Source organism: Pristis pectinata, chromosome 1, assembly GCF_009764475.1.
Source record: "Pristis pectinata isolate sPriPec2 chromosome 1, sPriPec2.1.pri, whole genome shotgun sequence".
Lineage (NCBI taxonomy): Eukaryota > Metazoa > Chordata > Chondrichthyes > Rhinopristiformes > Pristidae > Pristis > Pristis pectinata.
Genome location: NC_067405.1, coordinates 96,839,160 through 96,855,960, shown reverse-complemented (window position 1 = coordinate 96,855,960; position 16,801 = coordinate 96,839,160). Strand labels below are relative to the sequence as shown.

Sequence of the window (16,801 nt, the reverse complement as noted above, 5' to 3'; positions counted from 1 at the left end):
CCAACCATTTTTTTAAATTCCATATTTTATTACTTGACTTTAAACTCTACAACTACAAATGGTGGGATTTGACCTTGTGTCTCTACACCAACGGTCAAGAACTTGTTTTCTCTCTTCCCCAGTTCTGATGAAGAACCCTGGACTTGAAACAGTCTCCGTTTCTCTTTCCACATATTTTGCACAGTGAACCATTGGTATTAATTTTTCAGCTTTTTTATTTATATCTTCAATAAGACATCATGACTTGTGTTCTGCCCACATTTGGATTGCTGTCATGTCAACACTGCACGATGATTCTCTCTACCTTATGAAATGCTTGGTTCTATCTGTGGGAATGTCCTTCCTGTCGTAGAGGCCAAGTGTTCACAGTACTCTCTCTTTACCTCACAACCAGTAATAAAGAAACTGCAATGAAATGCCAAGGACTTTTCAACAAGTCCCTGTGCTGGACATGTGGTTAATGTGAGACACAAATTAGTTTTAGGCTTGGCATAAACAGATGCACATTCCAGGTGTGTGGTCACCTGTTGAAAAGGTGATCTTCATTATTCTTATGATGAAGATGGAAACAAATTGCAAGATTACTGACTGAAATTGTAACCAGATTAGCTTCTCAAATTCTTTACGAAGGAGTGAATAAGATCATCCTTTGTACAAAAGTTCCCAGGAAAGTTAATTCTGCCTCTCACTTTATTCCATTTTCAGGCCCAGTCATTGCTCTCCCTGTTCTCTGTCAGGCCATCTGACGGAGAATACTTAATATTGTTGCCACTATTCTCAAATATTTTATCTTTGTTCAGCATTTCCAACGAGGTGAATAATGGTCTCAAACTGCATCAGACTTGTTCGTCAACTGGATCATGGAGATAAGTGCCATTTTAAAGAGTAAGGAACTTCTTATCTTACCTTTCACGATTCCACCTTATAAAACACTTTCTGTTCCTTCTGTACAGTACCTAAAAGTGACTTTGTTCTTGGCATTATCAAACTGATGCACTGAGAATCTCCTGCATCCCTGTTACTTTAGGAATGTTAGAAGTTTCAGGCAATTAAAACAACTGGTCCCATATTGTGGTCAGGAGAAACTTTCAACCTTAACACAGACAGCAAGCACATTAGTATACTCAGACCCAAACATACATCCAATCCATGCATGCAATGAACCACATTCAACAGCATTGCTGTGGCCAGGTTCCCAACAGTTAGCCTCCCAAGTGGTCACCAGAAACTTAGCTTGATCAGCCACATAAATATGAAAGCCACATAAGGTAGGAAGGCAGCTGGGTATCCTGCAATGAGTTACTTATCTCCTGACACATAGATTTTCTACCACGTACAATTCCATCACTGTTATGACAAATCACATGTCATAACATAGATGGAATTCTCTCCCCTTGACTGGGTGAGTGCACCTCCAGCAATAGGCAAGAAACTCAATGCCATCCAGGGTAAAGCTGATTGGTACACCATCCACCACCCGAAACACTGATACCTTCCACTACTGGTGCACAGTGACTGCACTGTATAGTACCTACAAAATGGACTGGAGTTTCTCTCAAAATCAAAAACAGTAGGTGTATAGGAATATCAACACCTACTGGTTCCCTTTTGCGGCACACACTATCCTGACATGGCACATAACATAAGAAATAGGATCAGGAGTAGGCCATCCGGCCTGTCGAGCCTGCTCCACCATTCAATAAGATCATGGCTGATTTGGCTGTGGACTCAGATCCACCTACCTGCCTTTTCCCCATAACCTTTCATTTCCCTACTATGCAAAAATCTATTTAATTGTGTCTTAAATGTATTTAATGAGGTAGCCTCCCCTGGGCAGAGAATTCCACAGATTCACTACTCCCTGGGAAAAGCAGTTTCTCCTCACCTCCGTCCTGAATCTATTCCCCTGAGTCTTGAGGCTATGTCCCCTAGTTCTGGTCTCACCTCCCAGTGGAAACAACCTTCCTGCCTCTATCTTATCTATCCCCTTCATAATATATAAAATTATGAAAGGGATAGATAAGATAGAGGCAGGAAGGTTTCTTTAACGTCCCCTCTAATTCTTCTGAACTCGAGCAAGTATAGTCCCAGGCGACTCAATCTCTCCTCATAGGCTAACCGCCTCATCTCTGGAATCAACCTGGTGAACCTCCTCTGCACCACCTCCAAAGCCAGTATATCTTTCCTGAAGTAAGGAACCCAGAATTGCACGCAGTACTCCAGCTGTGGCCTCACCAATACCCTGTACAGTTGCAGCATAACCTCCTTGCTCTTAAATTCAATCCATCTGGCAATGAAGGCCAACATTCCATTTGTCTTCTTGATAACCTGTTGCACCTGCAAACCAACCTTTTGCGATTCATTCGCAAGTATTCCCAAGTCCCTCTGCACAACAGCATGCTGCAATCTTTCACCATTTAAATAATAATCCGATCTTCTATGTTCCCTTCCAAAGTGGATGACCTCGCATTTACCAACATTGCACTCCATCTGCCAGAGCCTTGCCCACTCACTTAACCTATCTGTTTCTCTCTGCAGACTCTCCACATCCTCTGCACAATTTGTGTTTTGCTTTTCCACTCAATTTAGTGTCATCAGCAAATTTAGGTACGCTACACTCAGCCCCCTCTTCCAAATAATTAATGTACATCGTGAACAGTCTTACATGCATCAAATATTTCTTGGTTTATTGCCTGTACCACTGTAATGCTATTATTTGGTGGCCTATCGACAACTCCCACTAGTGATTTTTTCCCTTTACTATTCTGAATCTCTACTCAGATGGGCTCAACATTCTGCTCCCTAGATCTTATATTGTCTCTCATGGACCACCCTGATGGCCTCTGACAGCTGGTGTAAATTAATTGAAGCTCTTTATATATAAAAAAATCCACGCTTTCAATTACATTTTAAGTAAGGATCGACAGCGCTATTCAAATAACTGGGTCCTCAGTTGGTGCATCAGTCAAAGTTGGTGTGCAGCTGAAGGGTCAGATATAAAAAATGGGAGGTGGTGCAGAGGATGATACAAACTGGGTGGCAGTGGGGGTTGCGATGAGGACGCAGTAAGCCTTTTGGGAGATATTAACAGGTTAAGTGAATGTGCAAGGTCAGGGCAGATGGAATACAATATGGAAAAATATGAGGTCATCCACTTTGGTGAGGAAAAAGATTATGTTTTTTTTAACAAAATGGTGAAAGTTTGAAAACTGTTGGTGTCCAGAGGGACCTCAGAGTCCTTGTCCACAAATCACAGATACTTAATGTGCTAATGCAGCAAGCAATTGGGAAGAATTGGCCTTTACTGCAAGAATATGTGAGTACAAGAGAGATGTCTTGCTTCACTTGCAAAGGGCCATGGTGAGACTTCATCTGGAGTAGGTTATCCTAAAAGTCAGGATGGGGAGAGTGCAACAAAGGTTCACCAGATTGATTCTCAAGATGGTGGGTTGGTTGTCTGACAATAATAAGCAGATTGGGCCTCTCTTGAACTTAGAAGACTGAGAGAGGATCTCATTGAAATTTACTTAAAGGGCCAGGTGGTAGCAGATGGGGCAGACAGATGGTTAGTTTGTGAGGTGATGTGATCCTTGTGCTGCTTACAGAGGGCTTGTGTGTTCCCGGTGCATGGCCTTGAGGTTCTCAGCATCCTTCTGAATGTTCCTTCTCCTCTTTTGAACGATTAGGAGCTGGAGATCAGTGAGGACATTGTATTTCTTCAAACATATCCTTGAGTTTTTTTCCTCCCTATCGGCCTGGTAATCTTCTCCCATGGCAGAGGCCAATAAATAATTTGCCAGTGAAGGCACCTTGCTTGCTTTGAAATAAATGTTTCATATAGCATCCTAATGTGGTAATAATTTACAGTAGAGCAAATCAGAGTTTTCCATTTTGAAAATGCTTCACACTGTTTTGTTGGTCAATAGCACCATTAATTTACAGTGATGACAATAATTGGTAATGCTGAAACACAGATTAATTCCATGCAACTCAATCAGTGCCGAGTCCATGCACTGTCATTTGACCTCCAACATTTTCCCTGCCTCTGCACTGAAGTGCACTGAAACAGCAGTCCAGGATAAGCTTTCAGGTGCACCGCCATTAGCTGGTGGAACCACAAGCTGGCTGTCAATCCAGTCCCACCCATTATGTGTGGAATCATTTTTCTTGATTGCTGCAAAAATCAAAGAATGATCACTGCTCCTTGAAGAAAGACTCAAACCTCAGCCTAAAAAGATGATGGAAGAAGTCTCTAAATGCAAAATTTTATTAAGGCTGGAAATTGGAAACAAACAAAAGTGTTCGCAGCAACGCTTGGTGAACTGCGCCAAATTCTGCAGCCAATTCAGAGCAGGGAGCTGGCATCATTCAGCTGCTGGTGTGAGGAGGATTGGCAGGGTTGGTTGTGATTGGCTGCTGGCAGTTGGTTGAGGATTGGTCACAATGAATGCCGGGGAGAGCTGCTGAGATCAGTTACTGGGTCAGGGGGTAAGTGGTACTCACAATCAAGTTAGGAGTGGAAGTCATGACTAGGCAGGAAGTGGTGGGGAATGGTGTTTTAGGTGGGGGGAGGGGTGGGGAAGCACGGAGATAGCCTTGGCTGAGAGTAAATTTTTAATTTGAAATAAGCTACCAAAAGGGCTGGACTTGACAGCCTTTAACTGACAACAAAGCAGATCTTGAGCTCTGAAAGCTTGAATCTGCATCCATGGGCCTTGTGTGCATAGACAAAAGTCACCAAATGGTGTCCAGGTGTGTATAGTGCATCACTGGATGCCACAGTGAATGTCCAGGTACGATTGTGTGTTAGCACATCTAATACACGAGACACCCGCCACAAAAATTGTGGAATTCACAATCCACACAACACAGCGGTCTGATAACAAGGAGAGGGATGGGTAGGACAGAAGTTATAAGCTACAGTTATCAGAATTATTCCCTACACATCCCTCCCCAACCTTTTCTCCAACTGAAATCTAGCTTGACTTTCTTTCCCACTTCTGACGAAGGTCCCAAATCTGAAACAATAACAGTTTCTCTTTGCACAGATGCTGCTCAACTTCTTGAGAGTTTCCAGAATTTTCTGTTTTTATTTTAAATTTCCACAATCTGCAGGTTTTGGATCTTCTTTTAAGTAAATGTAAAACTGCACTTCCATAGAACACAGAACAGTACAGCGCAGGAACAGGCCCTTCGGCCCATGTTATTGTACCAAACTAATTAAACTAGTAATTAAAAGCCTAACTGAACTCGTCCCTCCTGCTGACACCAGTCCATATCCCTCCATTCTCCACATATTCATGTGCCTATCTAAGAGCCTCTTAAGCACCTCTGTCGCATTTGCCTCCACTACCAGCCCTGGCAGCACATTCCAGGCACCCACAACTCTCTGTGTAAAAAAACTTGCCCCACACATCTCCTTTGAACTTAGCCCCTCTCACCTTAAATGCATGTCCTTGAGTATGAAACATTTTGATGCTGAGAAAAAGATACCAGCTGTCGACTCTATCTATGCCCCTCATAACCTTATAAACTTCTATCAGGTCTCCCCTCACCCTCCACCGCTCCAGAGAAAACAACCCAAGTCTGTCCAACCTCTCCTCATAGCACATGCCCTCTAATCCAGGCAGCATCCTGGTAAACCTCTTCTGTACCCTCTCCAAAGCCTCCACATCCCTCCTATAATGGGTTGACCAGAATTGAGTGCAATACTCCAGATGCAGGCTAACTAGAGTTTTATAAAGCTGCAACATAACTTCCTGACTCTTGAACTCAGTGCCTCAACTAATAAAGGCAAGCATGTCATACCCCTTCTTTACAAGCCTATCAACTTGTGTGGCCATTTTCAGGAAGCTATGGACCCCAAGATCCCTCTGTACTTCAACACTGTTAAATGTCCTGCCATTAACAGTGTACTGTCCCTTAACATTTGATCTCCCAAAGTGCAACACCTCATACTTGGCTGGGTTAAACTCCATCTGTCATTTTTCCGCCCATATCTGCAACTGATCTACATCCCGCTGTATCCTTTGACAATCTTCGACACTATCCACAATGCCACCACTCTTTGCATCGTCAGCAAACTTAGTAACCCACCCAAGTCTGTATTATACATTACAAACAGCAGAGGTCCCAGTACAGATCCCTATGGAACACCACTAGTCACAGACCTCCAGCCATAATAAGTCCCATTGACCACTACCCTCTGTCTTCTATGGGCAAGCCAATTCCGAATCCAAACGGCCAAGTCACCATGGATCCCATGCATCTCAATCTTCTGGATGAGCCTCCCACGTGGGACCTTGTCAAACACCCTACTAAGATCCATGGAGACAACATCCACAGCTCTACCCTCATCAATCACCTTCGTCACCTCCTCAAAAAACTCAATCAAGTTAGTAAGGCATGACTTGCCCCACACAAAGCCATGCTCACTGTCCCAAATTAAGCCATGACTCTCCAAATGCTCATAAACCCTTTCCCTCCAAATCCTCTCCAAGAGCTTCCCTACCACTGACGTAAGACTCACTGGTCTACAGTTACCAGGATTATCTGTTGTTTCCCTTCTAAAACAATGGAACAATATCCGGAACCTCGCCTGTGGCTGCAGAGGACACAAAGATCTTGGTCAAGGCCCCAGCAATCTCAAGTCTTACCTCTCTCAATAACCTGGGGTATATCCTATCAGGCCCTGGAGACTTATCTACCTTAATGTTCTTCAAGAGACCCAACACCACCTCTTACTTAATCTCCAAATGCCCTAGCATCTTAGTACACTCCACACTGATCTCATTTCCTCCATGTTCTTCTCCTTGGAAAATACCAATGCAAATACTCATTCAGCACCTCGCCCATGTCATCCACCACCAAGCACATGCTCCCTCCTTTATCGTTGAGTGATCCTACCCTCTCCCTAGTTATCCTCTTGTTCTTAATGTAGGTGTTGAATGCTTTGGGATTCTCTTTAATCCTACTTGCCAAGGACTTTTCATTGTCCCTCCTGGCTCTCCTAATTCCCCTCGAGTTCTTTTCTAGCTTCTTTATAATCCTCAAGGATCCTGTTTGACTTTAGTTTCCTAAACTTTATGTACGCATCCTTTTTCTCCTTGACTAAACTCACCACCTCTCTTGTAATCCAAGGATCCCTGACCTTGCCATCCTTGTCCTTCCTTTTTACTGGAACATACCTATCCTGTATTCTGTGTAGCTAGTCTTTAAACACACTCCAACTGTCAGATATGGACTCGCCTAAAAACAGCTGCTCGCAATTAACTTTCCCTAGTTCTTGCTGAATACTCTAGTAGTTTTCCCTGCCCCAACTTAGTACTCTCCCACAAGGTCCATGTTGCATTTTGGAAGTTTGTTGATCAGTCTTAAGAGATGTATTCCTCTGCAATTTTTGGATTAAACAGATTTGGGATCAATTGTATTATTGATTCTGTCACATTTAGAAACATTAGTGAAATCAAGTACACCCAACTGTCTCAAACACATATACTGCAGAATTCTTTGTAATACGTGTTGCTCATCGCAAATCAAATGTTTATTGAAAGGGAGGTTACTGAGTACTTTATATACGGAACTCCTCTTTACTCAAGGTTGGTGGTGATTTGACAAAGTCATTGCTTGTGGAGTTAAAATAAAGGATTTTGTGTGTCACAAAATGAGTTGAAGTTATTTGCTGTCTTATCTTAGACGGAAAGCAATACCTATGAAACAGCATTCCGTCATGTTTCTCATGGGAAAAGCTGTACTGCTCAACTAGGATGTATAAATAGAACAAATCACACTATATTATGCTGACTGTCTCAGCTGATGATAGCCCCAGCTGACAAACATGGCATGAAATCAGAATGGGTTGAGGCACATTTCTGACCCGAAATACAACTCCAGTGTTTGACTTGTGAAACTTGTACTCAACCGCAGGTTCAAGTAATTTAGAATTTATAACTCTGAAACAAAATGCACAAGTGAGATCATGTGCTTAAATGAAAAGACAAACTGCAGCAGTCAAAAAGATAGAGCCAAGAAAATGAGAGACATCAAGTCTCATATTTATAGTGGTCCTAATGTCACATTTCCAGTCTCTGACGAGCCATGAGCAAGATTTAGCTACATCCTTTTGAAAGATCACAAAAGGAAAGACACACATGAGAATGTGGTCAAAGCTCATTGTCGGTGGGCCAACCTGTCCCACATTGCACTTGATTTGAGAACATTTCATGGAGATACCAGGATGCCAGAAATATCACATTTCCCCAGCAGTAACCTCACCCCAATCCACAGAAAATCATGTCTGTCTCTAAAATGCTTTGCAGAAGATTTAGCAAAGCTAGCAGTACATGGGAAATTTTGTTTAACCTTTTAAGCTACAAACACTAACAGTCGCCAGAAAAATTCTGGCAATGCATTCAGCCTTTAACAACATATTCTCAACTCATTCTTTGCACCTCATTTTATATAAATCACTTGTTGTGTGGAGATTCGTCAAGCTTCTCTGAAATCTAGGGTCTAATCATGATTCAACAGAGAATAAAGCAGGAAAGTACAGAATTATGCAAACACATCAGAATGGGTTTCTGTTTCCATTCATCCTGTATCCTTAGCACATTCTGCAGTTACAGAGCTTGATAAAATGTTGACATCAAGCTCATAGCTTGGCGTCAAATTGGAGCACAAGTGATCTGTTTGTAGCAAAATGGTGCAAATAAACTAGAAATAGATTAATTGTCCCATGCAAACAAATCCACAAACTCTGCTTCAGGTTCAAGTCAATTTTATCATCAAAAGCACTCAAATATTCAGTGAGAAACCAGTTCTCCAGGTAATGATACTTAAGTGCACCTGCTGATATTTCTCTCAAAATACCTTGCTCAGGTCTGCAACTAGGTTTGGTGGTTATTTTTTGACACTTGAACAGGACAGCATATGAATATAATTAATTTTCTTCACTCCAAAGATACAGTCTAAAGACAAATATAGCAAAGGATCATTTTCAGAGGAAATGCCATTCTCGTATCAGTTCAAATCACGTCAAATGAGAATCATAGAAGTCAATACCAGTATGTATTTATTGAAATTAACCTCTCCTCAGAAAGAACTAACCTTCTGAAATAACATGGTGTGTAGTTACAAAAAAAGATAGAAAGGATGGGCTGAAATTAACCATTCAACACAGCAAGCCAATCGTTACCACAGACCTTACAAAGTCTAGTCTACTTAATGTAAAATTGTCAACAAGCTCATAGCTAAACAAAAGAAAAGTTCTTGAATCTCCGTCCCTGACACCTTCTGTGTTACACCATGAATATTTCCATAACCCAGCCAACGAGGAAACATCATGCTCCCTTTTGCATTCAAGTAAATATCAATCCAATATTCAAGTTTGTCCTGGTCAGATATTCATCAAGCATTTGTTTTTAAAGAGTAGAAAACAAGATGAGAAGTAAATCTGCTTCTCAAATAATGAGAAATATATTCTAATCTCAATGTAAGATATTCACATCCTCCAGTAATTCACTTGCAAGTGAAACTAGCCACTTAACTCCACATTAATTTTCCAATTTCAGGTAACCTACACCTTGTGTTCCTTTCCTACTCACACCAGTCCATCCTGGTTCTCTGTCTCTTTGTTCATCTATTCCATCCCTCCCCATCTAGTTCTATCTGTCCATCATTCCTCCCTGATCTGGTTCCACCTATCAGCTACCAGTATCTGTCTCAACATTCTGCTCTCTCCTCCCAACCCCATCTGCCAATCATCTGGTTCCACCTATCACCTACCAGCTTCCGTCTCATCCCTCCCTCTCACTTATGCACACTGGCCATTTTCCTTCGGCACTATCAGTCCTGATGCAGGGTCTTGATCTGAAACATAGACCATCCTTTTGCCTCCACGGATTTTGCTTGACCTGCTGAGTTCTCCCAGTAGTTTACTTTTTGCTTCATTATAGATGATGCCGGTGCCAATGTGGGGGCAGGAAAGAGGTATGGCTTTAGTGTTGAATCATCTGCACCCACAGAGGCCAGTCATGTGCCCTCTTTCCCCTCCTTGACAACAATCACCACATGACACAAAACCTACCCAAGTGCCAGCTTGCCAAATTCAGTTGGGAGCTCAGCAGGCTTGCTGATGACTGCAACACAGCACACAATGGAGCTTCCACATCAGTGAGTGGTGGGTGGGCATCGAGTGAGTGATCTGCCTGATGAAGATGTCAACAAGATGCTGTGTGACTGGGTGGCATGATTGGAGCCTGGCGGGGTCTTACTCTGAAAGCTCCAGAAAAGCATTCATCTCAAATTGGCAATTCAGAGCACAGGTGGAACTCACATACAGTGTCCAAAGTGGCATTGCTGACATCAGATAAATTGCATTCAGTCCCTCTGCTCACACTACCACAAGAGGACAATAAGCTGTAAATGTGCTAACTACAGACCCCTTGTACACCAATCACAAGAGAAACACATGATGAAAACAGAAATAAATCAAGTGAACACGTCACCACTCTTGAGCACTGAACTTGACACAGTCGTGTAATCCAGCAACACAACTTTTGAAAGTATTTTGTTCTGACACATTGGTAAACTGCAAAATCCTTTAATACAAGCTTTGAATCTATCCATCCTCAACAGTATTATTTAGTGCACCATTGCCCAGTCTCTCCCTCCCTCACTCTCTCCTGAACAAGCAATTACTCATCACTACTTGGAGAATGCTTGCATGGACAAGCTTTCAGCTTTCAAGGCATCAAACATCTTTTGTGATTAAAAAGCCTGGCTAACTCATAGTTTCTGCTGCCGCTGCTGAGTCAATTGTGGCATGCAAAGTGAAATGTGCACAGCTCCTCATTGACACACAATGCAATTGTATCACTCTGGCTGTTCTGTCCTGTTACCATTATTGTACAAATACTGGTCAAAATCAAATAAGACAACAGAAGAGCAGTAAGCAGAGCGCATCTCCACTCAAGCCTTTTCTAAACATGTCACAATTTAATTTTTTTTCCAGACAAGCCATACTTACCTAAAAATTACTGCTTCATCTTTTGAAATTGTGTGCTGTAAATTAATAGCAATCTGAGCAATAAACTCTTTGTGACAAGCCAGTTTGTCAATTACATCAAGCCTCCATTCAGACATCTGGAATTTGGTCCTTTTCCTACCATCAACATGGTCATTAATGAGAAGAAATGGTGAGCAATGTTTGCTTAAGTAAATTTGCAAATGGAAATAGAAGTGTTGGAGGTATTGGGAGTCCTGCAAAGATGTAACAATGCTGTTCCAATATGTCATGTTATGAGCATCTATATATGTTGTTTACCATGACTATGAAAAAGTTTAACAACTACTTGCATTTTTTTACAATATCTTTAATATCTAGAATGTCTCAAGGTACCTCCCACAAGTATCAACTGAGCCACCTTAAGGATCAGTGACAAAACAGCAGTTATATTAATAGGTACTTGAGTGTCCTTAGAAAATGGATGAGAAAGGGAGGAAAAGTTTTGAGAGAAAATTTCAGGACTTAGACCTAAACAGCTCAAGATATAGCCACCAATGGTGGAGCAATGAAATCAGAGAAACTCAAATGGTTAGGTAAAGCCGTGAACCGAATTGTAAATTAAGTGGAGAATTTTAAAAATTAATGCATTGCCAGATTGTGCCAATATTAGTCAGTGAGTACATGTCTAATGGATGAAGAAAACTTGGCTTGAGGAAAGACATGACCGGCAGTATTGTGGTTCAGCGTGAATGTGCAGAGCGTATAAGGGAGGAGACTGGCCAAGAGAGCTTTGGGAAAGCAAAATATAAAAAAAGAAATGGCATGGATGAACCTTAAAAAAGAACAACATTTGGGATACATCAGGAAGCTAAGACAAAGTCAAATTTTTAAATTAAGCATATTCCTTTGGCAGGACAAGGATCTTACACTGTTAGCCAAAAGACGAGAGATAATTTCTTCCAGGCTGTTGGTCTCGAGAGCTGGCCACCAAGAGGATCACAAAAGTAACCAAGAAGAGCTGCCAAGGATTAGCTCTCCCAACTGGGAACAGTCAGAATCCACTCACTCAACTTCACGCCGTCAAAAGCAGATATTTCTCAGACAAGAATCAGAGCTGCCACTGACCGCCTGCACTGTTCCAGCTGGAAGGCAATGCCTTCAACTCCGGAACAACAAAAATAAGGCACTTCTTTTCTGTGCTGAAGTTAAAATGTTTTTAACAATTTTTATCAAATTTTATCAAATTCAGGGGCGGCACGGTAGCGTAGCGGTTAGCGCGACGTTATTACAGCGCCAGCGACCGGGGTTCGATTCCCGTCACTGTCTGTAAGGAGTTTGTACGTTCTCCCGTGTCTGCGTGGGTTTCCTCCGGGTGCTCCGGTTTCCTCCCACATTGCAAAGACGTACGGGTAGGTTAACTGGGTTTAAAATGGGCGGTGCGGACTAGTTGGGCCGGAAGGGCCTGTTACCACGCTGTTAAAAAAATTTGAAAATATTTTTAAAAAAATTTAATTTAAGCATTTAAAATGAGTCACTGGAGCCTGTAGCTTGGAAAACTATGATGCAATAATTCCAGCCTAGTTGCAAATTTTTAAATTCAGCACAAGTTTTTTACACTCCACCACCTGGATATATTTAAGTTACCTTGAATCTCACGATATCCTTCTGCCTTCAGATGTAAAAGGCCACCATGTAAGCAGTTTGTTCTGCAACAGAAAGAGAAATGCATTTTATATTCATGCTGACGGCAAGAGTTAAAACTGTTCAGCAAAGAGACGGGAAAATTATTTTAATGCACTCATTTTCTTTGAAGACAAGACTGGAGATCAAAATGTTGATTCAAAATTATATCTTTCAGTTCTCAGGAAGAACCTACAGACTCTCTTTCACCTACATCTGTCCTTACCATTTTATCATTTTGAATGAGAATATGCCAATTATGTGGAGGATGCATGTGAAATTCAGGAGCTAATTTCAACAGCAGATGATATCACAATTAAAGCTTTGAAAAAAATGACTTAAATCAGCTTTAGAATAAATCCAAGCAGTTAAAAGGGATCCCACTGGACTGTTAGAATATGGGAGGAATTAAAAAAAGAACTCACTAAAAAATGAACCAATAAACACTTTGCTCTCCTGGGCTTGGATGAAAGCTTTGTTCAATTAATGCTTTGCTTTCTATTAACGTTGAATGGAATGAAAAGAGCTTGGAGAGCAGTACCACACAGGTAAAGGTGCAGTCACTGGAGAACTTGCTGTTCTTATGGATTCACCCACTTCAAAATACTCATCTTCCTTCCTTCTCATTGAAGGAAGAAATTCCAGAGGTCACTGCAGAAATATTTGCTTCATCTTTGGCCACAGGTGAAGTTCCAGAAGACTGGAGGGTGGCTAATGTCATACCATCATTTAATAAGGGCAGCAAAGACAAGCCAGGGAACTACAGGCTGGTGAGTCTGACATCAGTGGTGGGTAAGTTACTGGAGGTGATTCTGAGAGACGGGATCTATGAACATTTGGATAGACAAGGATAGAGAGCATGGCTTTGTACATGGGAAATCATGTCTGACAAATCACTAAGAGTCTTTTGAAGAGGTAATCAAGAGGATCAATGAGGATATGGCAGTGGATGTTGTCTAGGTGGACTTTAGCAAGGCCTTTGACAAGGTCCCACATGGCAGGCTAGTCTGGAAGGTGAGATTGCATGGGATCCAGGGAGAGCTAGCTAACTGGATTCATAATTAGCTTGATAGTAGGAAGCAGAGAGTGATGGTCGAAGGTTGTTTCTCGGATTAGAGGTCTGTGACAAGTGGTGTGCCACAGGGGTCGGTGCTGAGACCATAGCTGTTGGTTAATTATATAAATGATTTGGATATACATGTACGAGGAATGATTAGTAAGTTTGCTGATGATACTCAAATAGGTGGTATTGTAGACAGTGAAGAAGGTTATCAAAAATTACAGGATGATGTACGTTAGCTAAGCGAGTGGGCCGAAGATTGGCAAATGGTTTTCAGTTTGGATAAGTGCAAGGTTCTGCATTTTGGGAAGTCAAACCAGGGCAGCACTTTCACAGTGAGTGGTAGGGCACTGGGGAGTGGTGTGGACAGGGGAACCCAGTAGTACAAGTATATAGTTTGCTGAAAGCAGCGTCACAGGTCAACAGGGTGGAAAAGAAGGCATTTGGCACGCTGGCCTTCATCAGTCAGGGCATTGAGTATAGGATTTGAGACTTTATGTTGCAGTTGTACAAGACATTGATGAGGCTGCACTTGGATTATTGTGTACAGTTTTAGTTGCCCTAGAAAGAGTGCAGAGAAGATTTACAAGGATGCTGCTAGGACTCAAGGGACAGAGTTACAGGGAGAGGTTGGGCAGACAAGGACTTTATACCTTGGAGTGTTGGAGACTGAGGGGTGACCTTATAGAGGTGCATAACATCATGAGGGGAATAGATAGGATGAATGTACAAAGTCTTTTACCCAGAGAAGGGAACTAAAAACTAGAGGACATAGGTTTGTGAAAGGTGAAAGATGTGAAAGGGACCTGAGGGGCAACTTCTTCAGGCAGTAGGTGGTGCGTATATGAAATGAGCTGCCAGAGAAAGTGGTTGAGGCAGGTACAATAACAACATTCAAAAGACATGTGGATAAGTAAATATAGGAGGGGTTTCGAGGGATTTGGGCCAAAAGCAGGCAAATGGGACTAGCTTGGTGGGCACTATGGTTGGCATGGATGAGTTGGGCCAAAGGGTTTGTTTCCATGCTGTATTACTCTATGACTCAAGAATGTGAGGTACGAATGCCTTACCACCTGTTTCCACTTCTGCCTATCTTGTCCCCATCCTCAGCCGGCTTGAAATTCCTGCAACTCTTGGCAGGGATGCCATAACTTTTATCAGGAGGTTGAGCAAATTTAAACAGCGTAAAACTTACATCAAATCTAACTGGATTCAGGAAGAATGAATATTTCTGCAAAGTTAGATCTGAGTTTACAGCAATGAATTTCAGTTAGAAAATTAAAGTGATTCATTTACTTCCTTTTTAGCTATGACTGGGTACATTGGCCTTTAATTACCAAAAGTTTATAAGAATATGAGATGAAGTTATTGAAATGTAGAGTCTGATGTGGCTTGGCAGGGTAGAGGTGGAGGGGAAATTGCTCCCTGAGGGAGAAGCTTGAATCAAGCAGCATAGTCTCAGGATAAAAGGATGCCCATTTCAATAAAGATGAGGAGGATTTTTTTTCCTTTCATAGAGCTGGAATCTTTGGGATTCTCTGCTCCAGAACACTGTGAATTCTGAATCACTGAAGGCTTAAAAAAGACATATTTCTGGACAACAAAAGAATCACAGGTTACAGACATCAGGCAAGAATATGAACTTAAAACCACAATCAGATCAACTACAGTCTCACTCAACAGCAGAGTAGGCTTGAGGGACCTTATGGCCTACTCCTGCTCCTAATTCTGATGTGCTTATAATAGACAAGATAGAAGGTCAGACATGATCTTGATGAAGGCAGGAGGGACAGATGGCCTCCTCCTAACTATAATTCTTGCTCTTATTTCATATGATCAGCATTACAACCTATGCAGAAAAGAAATTATTCTCACAACATTAACTTAACAACAGGGAAAGGCCATTAAGACCCAGCGATAAGCCAACCATCCACTGGATTACAAAACTGTTGTTTCAACCCGTGTTGATTTTCATCATGTCCTCCTGGCCTTGGGGAAGCTGGCTATTTAGTCTTGAAGCCCCTTTCAACGGAGTCATCACTCCCAGAACCCCTTTCAATGGTGTAATCATTTGCAGAGTCTACTTGTCAAAGACACAGCTTCATTTTTTTTAAACCAACCTCTGATGAGAGTAAACCTTTCACCTCATCTAACCTGGTACAACATTGAAGGAGATAGGCCATTGGGACATAATGCCCAAATTAGAGCACATCTCCTCTTTCTGGGAGTTTGCAATCATCGTGCTTGGGTTAACCATGTGCATGCTGCATCAGCCTCTTTCTATTGCAGAAAAACCTGGCATTGAAAAACAGTGTGAGGAAAAACCCAGCCGAAGGGAGTCCTGATTACAAAGAATGGAGATTTGTTTCCATTGTGGTAGGTAATAGGACAAAAAGAGAAATACATCGTAGAGCAGCTGGCTTGATGGTAAAGCACAAACTTGATACTACTTCAAAATAGAGACTGCCAATCTCACATTAATACTTTTCTTCCTGCAAAAGAACCAGTTTTATAACTCAATCTGTTTCTTTATTCAAAGGACTATTCTCCTCTCTTTAAAAGTCCAATAAAAATTCATGAAATGAAATCCATTGTTTAAGTCAGATGGATGTCTCTTGAACACTATGATTGCTTCATTTTGCCAATGTTAACACAATAATTTGTAAACTAAAAGAAAAATTAAAGAAAAACACTAGTTTTTACACAGAAACTTTCATGGCCTCAGGTGGTAACAAATTGATTTGCAACAAATGAAATATTGTGAAGTGTCTTCACTGTTATAATGTACAAAACACAGCAACAACTTTGCAGACAGCAAGCTCATTCAGACACCAATGTGATAATGATCAGATGATGTGATTTTATATTGGCTTGGTCATTGGAGGGGACAGGGAACAACTCCCCTGTTCTTCTTTGAAATAGTGGCCTGGGCCACTACACCCATCTGCAAGAATGGAATGGGCATCATTTTAATGTCTCACCAGAAAAACTGTTTTACACTGGTGTGTCAGTCTTAATTTTTGTGTTCAAGCCCCGGGAGAAAGGTTTGAAAACAT

The 16,801-nt window shown here is 41.6% G+C and overlaps 1 protein-coding gene across 2 annotated transcripts in view; it reads right to left on the bottom strand.

Annotated features, from left to right (window-relative positions):
* Positions 1 to 16,801, bottom strand: part of LOC127573061 (alpha-(1,6)-fucosyltransferase) — a 592,121-nt gene that overhangs the window by 335,252 nt on the left and 240,068 nt on the right. For both annotated transcript variants that reach the window (XM_052020880.1, XM_052020871.1), the window contains exon 2: positions 12,650 to 12,711. The gene's annotated coding sequence lies outside the window, so the exon portion shown is untranslated. The remainder of the gene's footprint in view (positions 1 to 12,649; positions 12,712 to 16,801) is intronic.